This window comes from Thunnus thynnus, chromosome 15 (genome assembly GCF_963924715.1).
Source record: "Thunnus thynnus chromosome 15, fThuThy2.1, whole genome shotgun sequence".
Classification (NCBI taxonomy): domain Eukaryota; kingdom Metazoa; phylum Chordata; class Actinopteri; order Scombriformes; family Scombridae; genus Thunnus; species Thunnus thynnus.
The window spans coordinates 16,227,101-16,241,310 of NC_089531.1; the positions used below are offsets into that span (position 1 = coordinate 16,227,101).

The 14,210-nt window shown below is 42.7% G+C and overlaps 1 protein-coding gene across 4 annotated transcripts in view; it reads left to right on the plus strand.

Annotated features, from left to right (window-relative positions):
* Positions 1–14,210, plus strand: part of pag1 (phosphoprotein membrane anchor with glycosphingolipid microdomains 1) — a 52,296-nt gene that overhangs the window by 20,436 nt on the left and 17,650 nt on the right. The window contains exon 1 of one of the 4 annotated variants that reach the window (XM_067613004.1): positions 8,407–8,529. The exons of the other annotated variants lie outside the window; for them this stretch is intronic. The gene's annotated coding sequence lies outside the window, so the exon portion shown is untranslated. Of the gene's footprint in view, positions 1–8,406; positions 8,530–14,210 lie in introns of those variants that run through there. 4 annotated transcript variants of the gene reach the window in all.

Here is a 14,210-nt window from a genome sequence, read left to right on the forward strand (position 1 = left end):
AGCATCATGGGTCCCAGCAAGCATCATGTAACTACTGTAGGGCCACAACAAAAGACTGTTTTCATTATCGATTCATCTGCCAGTTATTTTCGCAATTGAGCAATTTGTTGTTTTGTCTATTAATAGTCAGAAATCATACCTTCATATTTTCCCAGATGTCAAGATGACAAATTTATTTTTTCGACCAACCAACCAAAACATCCTCATAAAAAAATTACAGTATTGGTCTATAATTCAGGCCGGCAAAACCTTTCCAAAACCGTTACAAATCACTGTTAAAAATAATTATACTTTATAGTGTGGCAACGCTGTGGTTAAGGTCTGGTTAGGTTTAGGCACAAACTAGAACTACATCCCCACATATACTATAAGGAGACCTTATCACCTTCAAACATCACCCCACCTTCTCATTCTTTACTGTCAAAGCTGTCCAGTAAAAGCAAAATACCATAAAAAACACTCTTTAAAAATGTTGTCATTAACTAATTTTCAATCAACTAATTGTTATTGCTTTCTACCACTAATTGTTTATAACATTACTGGATAGACAGGTCTCAATCTCCATGTAATTTTAGGACTATGAAGCTGCAAATACAAAAAAGAGTAAAAACCTGGCTGCACTGTCAGCAGTTCCTCTTCATGGGTCAACGCACTAATGAACACCATGTGTGTTGCGGGTTTGAGTCCAGGTTGTAACATATGTCACTATCCCACCTTTTCACCCATCCTGTCTTTGCTGCTTCTTACTTTAGAACCAGTAAAACCAGTAACCCCCCCCCCCCCAAAAAAAAAAAGAAACAGTGTGATGCTCCACTTTACAAATCCCAGAATGAGGCTATGGAGCTCATTATTGAATCATCATGTGGACCAACAGCTCGACGCGTTGATCAATTATTCATAGGAATAGACTCTGAGGTGAATAACAATTGTATACTTGTGTACAACATCAGCTGGAAATAGCAGGTAAAAACTTTCTATCACAAAAGTGCTTACAGCCTCCCAAATGTGCTGAGATTCTGCGCTTTACTCTGGAGGCTAAATTGACTCTCACAGCGTCTCGTTGTGCTTCAGAGGTCCATTCATGTCCTCTTCTACTTCCCTTCCACTCTATCTCTTTCATTTCCTGCAGAGATCTTAAGAGGATGAGGTGGGGGCTTTTTGGGCTGACTCCAAACATCTGTTATAACTTCCTTTACCTTTACGGATTTTCACATGAAAGAGTTCTCAGCTTGACACTTTGTTTTACAGTCACACTCGAGCATATACAGTATAACGGAAAGTTTTTACTTTACTGTCTCTGGTATCTCCTTTTTAATCAATGAAGTTAGGGGATCAGTGTGGAAGATGCTTTTGAAGCTAACTGATACTTTATACACAGTAGTCAAGACTGCTGTTAGCCTTTTCCTACAAATCCTGAAGTATTTATTTCATTACATTTTCTTGGATTTTAGATTCCTGGGAGATTCTGTTGTATTTCCACCTTAAAAATTACAATGAAACTTAAAATGAAAGTTCACTTTTCCTGATAGATATCACATATTCTTCCCCTAGATATATATTTTTCTTTCACACATGTGTGTGAGCACGCCCACTTTGCAGACAAAACACACTATAAAAGGACTTGGAAAGATGAAATGAGCGATGATTCTCTCCCTGCTAAAGAAAGAACCTCTCTCGCTTTCAACAATGGGAACCCACCCTTTCAAAGGCAGACAACTTCAAAGGCCTGTGTGCCATTTTCATTTTTGCAGCACTTGCTCACTTTTGCAGCTGGTTGCAGCCCACGTCGCTGCGGCTAGTTTTGCCACAGTGACATGGGCTGCAACCAGCTGTTTATTAGTGGCCTGTCAGCAGAACAATAGCTGCGGTAGCCGCATGCTGGAGCAGGGCAAACACAGCTAAGCTAAGCTAAGCGACGAGGCCAAACCACAGAACAGGGCCAGGAGAAGCCAAAACACAGGAAATTAGCTGCTGTTTACTTTCCCTTGTCTAGACTTGTTCCTACTAATTAAGTGTGAAGAGACCCCATGTGGATTTCTCATCTCAAAGGAGCGAGCTTTCAAGGTTACGGCGCGCTCCATTGTTTTTGCTGCCTCTGATATGAAGCAGCATTTGACCCATTTGTGGCCCCTAGGACTTTGTACTGTGGCGTTAGCGCTACAGTAATCCCTCAGCGACCCAGAAAGTCATTTCTAGAGCAGGTGGTTATGTGGGCCATAGGCCTAATAACACAACAATGGCGTCATATGGCTGAGAAAGTGTTAAAGCCAGCAGGGGTTTGGCATCTCATTGTACATTATTAAAAGCATCATGTCATATTTATACCATCTCCAAACTTTGAGCTGCGCCTACGAGTGTACAGTATTTGATTATAATCATCTAAAAGCAGCTGAAGTGCATTTTGGGTGTGTGATCTGCCGCTGAATGGTATATGTCTGAACACACACACACACACAATCGGGATTGTAGAATTTGCAGTGTGTGACCCAGAAGGTTTTATTAATAGGAGAAAGGCTGATGTCACTCATCCGAGTCACCCATGCATAGGATTAGAATGAAGTATTGCATGTGCATATATGTGTGTGTGTGTGTGTGTGTGTTACTGAGCTGAGGGATAATAAGAATTATACTGTCTGACTTTTTGATTAAACCTTAGTAACCCTGGTTTAGCTTCGTCTGCCTTAAAGGACCATTTCACAGATTTTAAACCTTGTCTCTAGCTATCCAAATTAGGGATGTAGTGTGAAAAACACCTACAGTTGTCGCTGATGTTCTCTGTCTCTGGGGCAAAGCTGCAAAATCTGTTCTCTTCTGGCACCAGAGCCGTCATTAGCCTTGAACTACAGGCTATTTTATTGGATTTCTAGTCTCCACCTCTGGGTAGCAGGGGCGTGCTCTATATGCCACTCAAAAACGAAACTTCCTTGTTGTCTTTGCTTGTATTACAAACTAGCTACGTCTACATTTAATAGCAAAAATGGCATCCCAAAATACGATTGCAGAGGACGTTATGGACGTGGATACATTTTACCATGTTTTGGCTGACTTAGATATTTAGCTGTCTTTATCCTAGAGTTGTTTGGGGGTTGGGCGTCAGAAGCTCATGCGCAATGCATCCCGGTACGCGTAGACACTGCTGGCATGGCTCCGTGAGCAGTAAAACTCAGCTTTCCCGGTCAATATTGCACACACTGAGGAATTTATTGCTTCAATTGACTACATTTACCATCAACACTAATTGGACAGCCACATAAAATGTGGTTAAATTTCCCTTTAACGCTAATGTCTTCAGTATGGCTGAGTGCAGCTGTATCGTTTTACTCATAATTCTGCAAGATTTTGCACACAGGATGTTTCTTGTAAAACAATAGGGTGAAGGTTGACACGTTTCCCAGCGTGCAGCTGCATTCCTGTAGCATCTCATGGGGCTGTTTCGAGTACAGTACGAGGACAGAAGGGGTAAACCAAGAGGACAATCCCAACAAACTGCACTGTTCTCTGGGGCATCTTTTTCCAGATGAGGCCCTCGTCTCACGGCCTCTGATGAAACACTCTGAAGTGTGTGTGTGTGTGTGTGTGTGCGTGTGTGTGGGTGGCCTGTTTACATTCCTCTGATTCCTCATGGGAATCCCGCTCTCTATCCTCTGTTCCCTAGCTTATTTGCCTGGGAAGGTGTGTGTTTGTGTGTGTGTGGATATTTTTAGACTTCTCTCTGGAATTCAATTGGCAACTGTCCTCACACCAGCACTTAGCCCGGGTCAAACTTCACTCCCGCACAAACATACACATACACACAAACACACATCCTGATGCACTCTTTAACCTTGAAGGGCCTCCTGTTGGGAGATGAAAGTGGAAATATAAAGCTAGGCTAAAAGGCTAAATGTCATCCTGTGTTCTTTGCTGTGTGCATTTTGGAAAAGTACGTGTTTTGTCCCTCCTCCAAACTCTGTTCTCTAATTGAGATTTCAAGGAAATCTCACACAACAAATTTGTCGTAGGAAGTGAGATGATTGCAAGCAACTTAGTGCAAAATCTGCAATCTCTTCTTTGGCTCTGTTCACACTGTTAATTCCTTCTCATGAGATGATTTTTTTTTTTTTTGCTCCTTGCTGTGTCGGCTGTCGGTTGCCTTTTTTAAAATGATCTCCCTCCTAATTTTCAGAAGCAACAATCACAGGAAACCAAGCTTGGGTTTGTGCTCTTTCTTGGTATTTGTATTTTGTTGACTGGTTTATAGGAGAGAGAAGAGAGAAGATGCCATGTTACAACCATCAAGAAGTTGTTTACATCTCGCAGTGTCTATTTAAAGACACCATGTCCGTTTTTCTTTTAATTGACTTCCTCCTTTGAGAACTCTTTGCCATGTACAGTATACCGAGCAACATCCTGTCTGCTCTGCAATAATTGATATGTGTCACTGATAGACTCTCAGGAAGTCATGAAGACAAGTCATTATCACCATAACATGATGTGCATTACACATTTCACTCACCGTTAGCAGCACTCGAGGGGTCAGAGCAATGCGCAGTGTGTGTGTTGTTGCAGAGCGTGTTAAGTGTCCAGGGCTTCGATAATGGCCTAATGTGAGTTTGCGTTCAGAGGCATTGAGAGGTAAATTACAAAATGCTATAATGCAATGGCTCTTGATTTCAAGGGGCACTCTGGAAGAGTGTGTGTCGGGTTAGAGTTCGGACGTGTGTGTGTATACTGAGTGAGTGGAGTGCAGTGGTTTGTGTGTATACGAGCTGGTGACAAGGGAAAAACCTGAATATATGAGCGGAGAAACCAACAAGTCCTCCAAAATGACTTAAATCTGAGCTGATTATGAAAATACCTCCTGTCAGTCAACTCATCAATTAATCTGCTGATCATTTCAGCTCAAGAGGCTCATAGTAGCCCAACACCTTGCTAAGACACAGGTGGTTTCTCCCTTTAATTGTAACCCATATGTATTATTTGATCAGCACTATTCACTTTCTAAAAGTCCGTATCAGTATTCCGCTTACTTTTCCTATCGGCCCCTCTGCAGGCTGTGAATATTATCAGTGAATGTCTGTCCTGCTCTCTCCACACATCTCACCACATTATCCACCCACTGTGTCCAAATGGATTTGCCTCCGGCCACCTCAGCTTCCTTGAAAGTGTCAGAGTGTGAAGGTGTCTCAGATGCATTTTGCCTCTCATACTGCTGCCTGCACACTCGAGTGCTTTAATGTATTCCTTCACTCTTCTCTCTGCCTCCTCCATCTCTGTCTGTCATGCTGATGTCTGTCGCCTGCTAATTGGCTCGTCTCTATTTGGATGACTCTGTGTATGTGTGTGTGTGTGTGTATGTGTGTCCATTTGAGGGTTTGTGTTTTTGTGTCTTGAATTCCCCAAGTGTACGTGCGTGTAAGTAATCGTGTAAATGTGCGTGTGTGTGTGTGTGTGTGATTGACGGCAGATTTTCCGCCACCAGCAGGCATTCTGTTACTTGGTTCATTTGGTTTTCAGCTTTCCCTCGGGACACACTGAGCAGCCCCCATTAACTGATTTGAGAAGGGCTGTGGCAGCCACCGCCGCTTTGTAAATAATTATTCTACTGTGTTATATATGCATTATACATGATTTAGCCCTAGTTTTATGTAGCTGTTCTGCATATAGTAAGCATTTTGTCCAAAAAGAATGTTTGACAGTGTAAGTATGCCTTTCATGTCATGGTTGTAAGGAGACATCCACTATGTCTCTGCTATCTTCACTGGTGAATGACAGGTGATCATAGTGGTGAGCACAGTAGCAGGTCAACCTTGTTAGAAATATTTGCAGCTTAGAATAGGAACAAACATTTTGTGCACATTCTCTCCAAATTTGCTGCCAGTTTTTTCTCCTTTTTAACCTGGAGTGCCTCCTCTCCTCTGAAAACTCTCTCTACTCATCTACGCCATGAAATATGGAGTAAGCTTCGACTTGCGAAATGAGAAATCAAATGGAATTGTGGAAAAGGTGAGTATCTGCCTTGTGCAATCTTCCTGAGTTGCTCAGGCGTGGGCTGCACAGATTTAACCAGAAATCTGAAGATTGCTGTCTGAAGGTTGCCATGTCTTGCAGCATCCTCCCCCCACTGCCTCTTATAGAGGTTGCCATGTATGTTTGGCTGCAACCCCCAGACGCCCCGCCCCACCCGTCCGGCCCCCAACCCCCAGCTGCTGTTTCTGATTGTAGATGTGCCCTTTGAGCCCCTGCAGGGTTCCATATTTTACCATATCTTTATGGGCTAGCAGACATGTTGAATATGCTATGGTCTGGAGAGGGACAAGGCTCTGGAGGGACAGCAGGAGAGGTGAGAGAAGAGGTTGAGGGCAGGAGGATGAGGAGAGGTGCAGGGAGAACAGATTAGACAAAGAGAGGAAGGACAAGATACACAATTGTAGGAGAGAAAACAGAATAAGGAGAGAGAAGAAAGAACTGTTGGTTTATGTGAGGGGGAGGTAGATCAGCAGAGCCAGAAAAGGAGGGAAAGGGGTTTGTGTGTGTGTGTGTGTGTGTGTTTGTTTGAGTGCAGCATGATATTAAACAATCGCAGCCAGCAGAGGTCTGTCTGAAAAATGGCTTGCACTGAAAGGTCACATCAGCACTCCACAGCCTCTTTCCACTTTTTCATTCCTAACTCCTTCCCTCGTCCCCGCTCCTTAACCTCTCCTCGAACATGCGTGCGTGCACACACACACACACACAGTAGTACACCCGAGTTTTGCTCCCTCGTAAACACAGCCTCAGTGCAGGTTGGAAGGGTCCGACCCCCCGCCATTCACCCCGTCTGGGTCGTCTAATAAACCCACCCCTGCTGTGGTTAGAGCCTTGTAAAGACGGATCACATTTCCATTTCAGTTGCTCATCTGCTCACACACACACACATACACACACACACACACACACACACACACCTCTGCTAATTCCCATTATTGCCCTGTGCCTTTTGTCCAAAAAGGCTGGAGGAGATAAATGAAGTGCTGCGTGGCGATTTTCAGTAGTGTGCAGCCTCAACTGCTCAGGGGTGTGGCTGTAAGACCTGAAGGAAGAGAGAGTTATATTTGTGCGTGTTAATGCATCTTTGATAGAGAAAGTGTGTGTGTGTGTGTGTGTGTGTGTGTGTAAGTGTGTCAGAGCAAGAACGTGCATCTACAGGCATCTGTTGCATCTCATTAGCAGCTTTTGGAATGAATTACCTCAATGGATTTCTCTGTCTTATATATACACACACACACACACACACACACACACACACACACACACACACACACACACGACATCCTTCATCCCATTCCATCCAGCCTGATAATCCCTTTATCTTGGCGGCTATTCAACACATAAAGGCCAATGCCACTGAATAATGATGTGGTCGTATCTACTCCTCGTTCGCTCTTAATGCTAATCTTCATCTCAAGGTGACAATGATGGAGAAATTTTATGTGTATGGTCGTTCTGTGCTGAATAAATCTACTTTTTTTATAATCGGGGTGTGTGAATGTTTGTATGAGGGAAGTTAATATTTTACTTTCCTTTTTAAAAGAGGTAAAAAGAAGAGAAATGTGTGTTTTTTTTTTAGCTTAGTATCAAACGAGTTGAACTGCAAGAGTCAAAATCATGTTGTGAGTTGCCAACACACGCACACAGAAACAAGACACCCCCCACTCCCTCCCCCCCACCCTCCACCCCACACACACACACACACACACAGAACAACAGACACACACACACACACACACACACACACACACAGAGCAACAGACACCCTTTGTTTTCCCGCTCACTTTGCAGCCCTGTCCATGCTCCTCGTCCTCAAACTCCCAGAGTTCAACAGTTCAACACGCTCCTCCTCCTCCCTCCCTCCCCACCGGCAACCCTCCATTGGTGTTTGCAGAGAAGGTCACTTACAATGTGAGTGACAATCCCCAAAATCATTACAACAATCCATCTCTTTTTTCACGCTCTGTGCTCCCATTTACATATTTGGATGACACGCCTGGCTGGTTTGTTTAATCACAGAAAACTGCTCGGCTGCACAATTACTGAAGTCTGTTTTGTTTTAGCATTTTATTATGAGTGGATGTCACAAAGCTAATCATTTTGAGACAGTGACAGAATGCCTTTTTTTTTTTTTTTTTTTTTTTTTGCTGGAGTGTGGGGAATAAAAGTGCTTTGTCAGGACACGCACGTATAAAAAACACGTCCTGCTCAGCTCATTAAATTTCAATTTAACCGACGTTTGCTTGCCAAGCAGCGTGGCGAAAACACGACCGTTAACAGTGTGTTAGGAAAGTTTTTGCTTGTGTCATATTCAGAGGGAGCCGCAGATGTTTGGGTCTTAACACTGATGATACACTTCCACTTTTTTCAGAAGCGGAGAGCGTATTGAAATTGAAAGATTTATTATGAGTAAGAAAGACGCGGCTAAACGAGCCTGAGAAAGCTGTTTTCAAGAGCACGAAAAAGGAGGGAAGGAAGGAGAAAAGTGGAACTGAAATTGAAAGGCTGAAAGGCAAGAAAGTAAGTGTTATGTTTTTTTTTCCATAGAGTGTGCTAGCACTTAACACAGACACACATTGTTGAGCTGAGCTGGACGAACGCTTGCAGAATCAAGTTGTAATGACTTAAATGCAGAGCAACAGCCTCAGGCGATAATAGGGGAGATAAAACCGGAGAAAGAGGGGGGAAAAAGGCCTCCCAGAGATGCAGAGGGAGCAGGAAAGAAAGGTGACGAATTGAAGTAAAACATGCAAATGATGCTAAACAAGTGCTGTTTCTATCCCACATGTAAGCATTTTGTTTTGTTTTTAAGCAAGGTTGCATCCTCTCTTTGTCATGAAAATACCATAAAATTTGCACACCGCAATCGGAGTAGTCTGACAAGAAAGACGCCAGAGGTGATTCAGCGTCAATTAAGTTATAGCTTTGTTCTCATCCAATTGGAATACAGTAGTTTCTGCTTCAGCAGTGCGTGTGGAAAACATCTGCGGGCCTCAGAAGAGTTCAGGGTCATCAGTGTGCTTGAAGGCCGGCAGAGACAGACAGGAAATGTTTCTCTCCCATGGGCCTGTGTGACATTAACTGGAGGCAGATTTTAGAGACGCACACACATATGTTTACACAAAACCCTGCACATACTCACAGAGCCCCCGTGGACTGTGATCGGTCTGCGAGGTCAGGACAAGACACGGAAATTCTGAGGGAGAGAGAGGGGCTTTGTCATTTTCTAGTGAAGACATAAGACACATGTTGCTGTTTCTGCAGCCTTGCAGCAGGGAGGGATTCGAGGGTAGAGGAGATGAGGTTGGATTCTTGAAACCAGATCCTCCGAGTTAACCACGAGGCCACTCTGCTGTCCTGTTAAAATGTTGTTGGGAAGGACTTATCATAAAAAAGACCTAGTTCTACTTCTTACATAATGTTTTCATGGTGGTAGAGAGTATATACAGAGAAGATCGTGCAAATATTGTGGTCTATGCGGCCAGTAGAAAGATAAAAAAATCAAAGAAGTGACAGAAGAGTCTTGCAGGGTGTGGGACAAAGGTTCAGCACTTTGTTCCACACCCTGCATGTCTCTTGTATCTCTTTGAATCATGAAAAACTCGAGGGAGGGAAACGTTTATCTGCTTGGGGAAAAATGCTTCATATTTCGTTTTTATGTCCCCAGTAGAAGATCGATATGCTGCCGGCAGATATAGCCAGCGTATCATGAAAGAGAGAGGAGCAGGGCCTCCGTGTATAGATGAAGATATTACACATATCTGTAATAAGAGAGAGGGAGAGGAGGGAGGGAGAAGAGGGAAGAGGGGAGAGCCTTGCTAAATTATGCAGTCTCAGTTTCCCCATTTAGGGAGGATAGATCAATTTCTCATGCTAAAACTATTTTAACCCTTAGGATGGGCAGCGTTACCAAGGCAACGCAGATTATGTCCCTTAATCAGAAGCACCTGTTTTCATGCTTGTACAAGCATGCAGACGCACAGACGTGTAGGAGCACATGCAGAGACGGACAGTGATTAGTAAATTAGACTGCGCGAGGAAAGACTTGCATTAAATGTACAGTGACCCACATACACACAAACATACACACAAATACATATGGACACTTGCTGCTAGTAATGATAGCATCTGATTCAACATATGTGTATGGCTGTGTGTCTATGCATGTGTGTTCGTGGTTGTGTCTGTGTGCATGTGTGTGTGTGTGTAGACGTATAATTGCATTATCTCAGTTGGGGCAGGGTCTCCAGGGTCCCTGTAGCCTGTAGAGAGTAATATTTCATCAACCCTCCCTGGGGATGGGTGTCATTATGATTATTATTTGGCCTTCACTGCTTCTTTTTCTCTTTATATATTTGATCGCTTCCTCTGGTTGTCCCCTCTCTCGTCTTTGTTGAATTCTGGTTATTGTGGTTATGGTTTCTGCACATCTTGATCAACACCCCCCCCCCCCTCTCTCTTTATCTTCCGTTCTCTCCTCTCTTGGCAGCAGTCCCCTGTCCTCCTTCTCCCCTCCCCCCATTTCTCCCACCCCCACCATCCAAATGGCCCTCCGGTCAGGGCACAAGATGGTCAATGGTGAGTGTGTATTATGCGCATGTATGTGGATCTGTGTTCATTGTTTTCCTATATGTATACGGACTAAATGTTCTCAAAAAGATAGAATGAAAGTGAAAATGAAAAATGAAAAAAAAAATGTGTGCATGTAATTGAAATCTATATGTATGTCTATTTAGCAGTGTCATGCGCTGCTTTGTTGATTTGTATTGGTATACTTGTAACATATATGTATGCACTCTCTCTTTGTCGCCCCTAGCTTGCCTACAATGCTAGCACAGAATGCTACATGCTGGGGGTGTGTGATGGAGATGACAGTGAGATTAGTCGTTAGAAGGGGTTTTTGATGTGAAGAAATTCTTTGTCTGTTTCTGTTGGATAGTTTAATACCAAATTTTGGACACAGCATTTACTTAACTGTTGGAAAAAGTAACAGTATGGAGGCCCTGCAGGTTTAGGGAGCATAAGGTCTTTGGGTTGTGCTTATAGTCCCTGCAGAACTACTGGAAGTGTGTAACACTAAATGTGCAGGGTGTGTGCATGTATTCATATTTTTACCGCCCAGTAAGATCACAGAAAATTAGACAATGTGATTCTTTTCCATGCAATGCCTTCATAAGAATAAATCCTACTCCATTCCCCAGACCAGTGCACGAAAAGGGAGTGTCTGCAGCAAAAATTCTTATTGTTTGGATTAAACTCCAGTCATCACTCTCTTCTCTCCCAACTTCTTTTTAGAATTTTGGAAAATACTCATTTGAGTTGCTCCAGAGCTTCATAGCAAGAATGCTTAAAGAAAGTTGATGCTTTTTCTCCCCTGAAATAACTGGATTATTTATTATTGTAGAAATGCCTCTGGCTTTCTCTTTATGAGAAGCTTCCTGGGGCTCGGTTCTCAGCCACCCATCCAGCTGTAAACCCTCACCGTCTGCGTGCGCCCAGAGGACCCTACAGAGGGAGGTGTCACACAGCCACACAGGCACCCACAGAAACTGAAGCACTGCACTGCCTGTGGATGTTAATTCTCTCTTTTTCCCTCTGTATTTTGCTGCTATCCAACAGCTTGTCCAACAGATGAAACGCACCCCCCCCCCATACACACACACAGACACAGACGGCTTTGCCTGGCTGATATGCTTCACTGCTGTGTCAGGTAGGGTATCAGCATTTAGAGCAGAAGAGCTCAGGTTGGATTTCTTGGCTCTTTGGCTCTTAGTTTCTAGCATTCCTTGATGGGGCTTGTGGTTAACCTCGGGTCTGTGTGTTTGTGTGTGTACAGCTGGGTGAGGGTAGAATTTGGACCTCTGCCTTTAATTCCCAAAACACATTCCTTTTCAAATGGCTTTTCCAGTCAGTTATTTTCTGTGGCATGAAACACAGGACAACCAAACTGATTGTCTCTGATCCAAGGCTTCTGTTTTCTTTCTTCAAAGCCTGAAAGTGCCGGGAGAAAGAGAATGACAGCATAACGAGAGTGCAGTTGTAGTCCTTGGCTCGCTGTCTCGGATCACATGGTGGCTCTGTGAGGAGTTTCCACATTGAAAAGATACTCAGAGCTTTTATGTGTGGTATTTATCAAATATGAAGTGTATCCTCACAGGGAAAAATGGATGGTTTACTTGCACATATTTTCAACTCAGCAGGGAAGTATTTCAGAAATGTTATCCAGAGGTGGATCTGTGTTTGTACTTAACAGGTTCCTCATACCATTTTAGTTAAGATGGAGATTTTTTTAGTGGCTGGAAATGTTGCATAGTAGATTGGGAGAGTGAACTGGAATATTGGAATGAAAAGGGATGGCTGCAAGTGCAAGGAATGTGTTGGAGCTCTCAGCTCTGAGAGAGAAACCTTAATGTTACCTTAAAGCAAAGCTATGTACAGTCATATTTGCTAAACAGCGGCCACTCGAACCCTACTGGATAATGCTGAATGCTAAATATGTTAATCTAAGAGTCATAAAGTCAACAAACTGATTTATTTATGTCAGTTAGACTGCAATATCTATCTTATATATTGGCAATATTAGCTAAACATTAGCCACTATAAGCTAGTGGGCATACCAGACCAAGTAAGGCTGCCGCAGAAAAACCGCAGTGTATTAAATTTTGGAAAGGGGGTGTTTTTATTGCTCAACTTAACATTTGTAAAAGTAAGAATGTGTTATTTCAAGTTACTACTACTACTACTGCATACATTACCACTCTGTAAATCACTTTTCATGTGTTCTCAGAAAATCAGAAACCAAAAAGGGAGAAATTTATATTTTGAATTCTTGGATTTCATGATTGTGCCCCCAAGTTTTGCAATTTTTAAATGAAATACAGTGACATCATCCGCTTATGTAGCTGGATACCTTACTTCGATACAACAAATCAATTCTTGCATGAAGCCATAACGTGGTGTTCAGAGCAGACAGTCACACTGAGCCTGACAGCATCCTGCTACACAACACAAAAGCCACAGACTCTGAACAAAAACACACATTCCTACTAAATTCTCCTTCTTATCTAACTTACAAACATGAACACATGTCTTGTTCTGCACCTTAGCTTTGTGAATGACCCACTAAACAAATATTCACCTGGGAAAAGTGCACCACTAATGTCAGTTAACAGCTAAATTGCTAATTAGCTGCTCAGCTGCAGCACATTAAGCAGCATGTTAACATACCTGAAAATGTCACTTCCATCCTGCTAGATGCTGGTTTGGTCATTGCTCTTCAAAGTCCCTGTTAACAACACACTGTCTGCCCACGTTATTTCTGTGTAACACTGGTAACCTGCCAGCTAACATCAATAAAACAAGCCGAACAGCTGGCTGAGACAAAAAGGAGCATTTCAGTTTCTCATGTCATTATAAGTTAAATTTCAGTGTTTTTAACAGTTTGACTGATAATTTGTAATTTGTCCATATCTAATGGAAGATCAACTAAATGATTTTCTTACCTGCTCACCTTTTTTTTTTTTTTTGGCATTTTGGCATTTTGCCTTTTGCTTATAACAGTAGAGAGACAAACAGGAAATGCAGATAAAGAAGAATAGGGGGATGACATGCACCAAAGATCAGATTTGAACTGGGAACTTTGCGCTTACACAATATGCATCTTAACCATTATTATTATTATTATTATAATTCTTTTTTTGTTTTTGTTTTTTTGCCGAAACATCTTCCCAATTAAACTAAACTCGACTATTTGAGACTGAAAGTTCATTCTTGAACCCAGGAAACAGCAGTTGACAAAATAATTCACCTCAAGGTCTATGCAGAAGCTGTTCTGGAGCTTTCGATCATATTACATGTTTTTCCTCAGCAGAGGGAGTTACCCAGTTGTTTTGGGATTGTAGATGTTTAGATATCCTACTGAAGTTTAGTAGCTGACTCTGAACTTCAACTTGCATCATCATCATCACCATCGTAATCATCACGTAGGAGTACAACAACATAACTGTACGCACAAACACCAACAACACAACTAACCTCACACACACACCTGCAGCTTCATAGTCCACGGTGAGTGGCGTTCAGAAACATTTCTGTGGATTTTTTTTTTCTCTCTACCACCATAAATAGCGCTGATGGGTAGAAGGGAATGTTGCCATGGCGACACAGTGCTGTGGCAGCCGGTAATTATTCTGGTTTAAGTG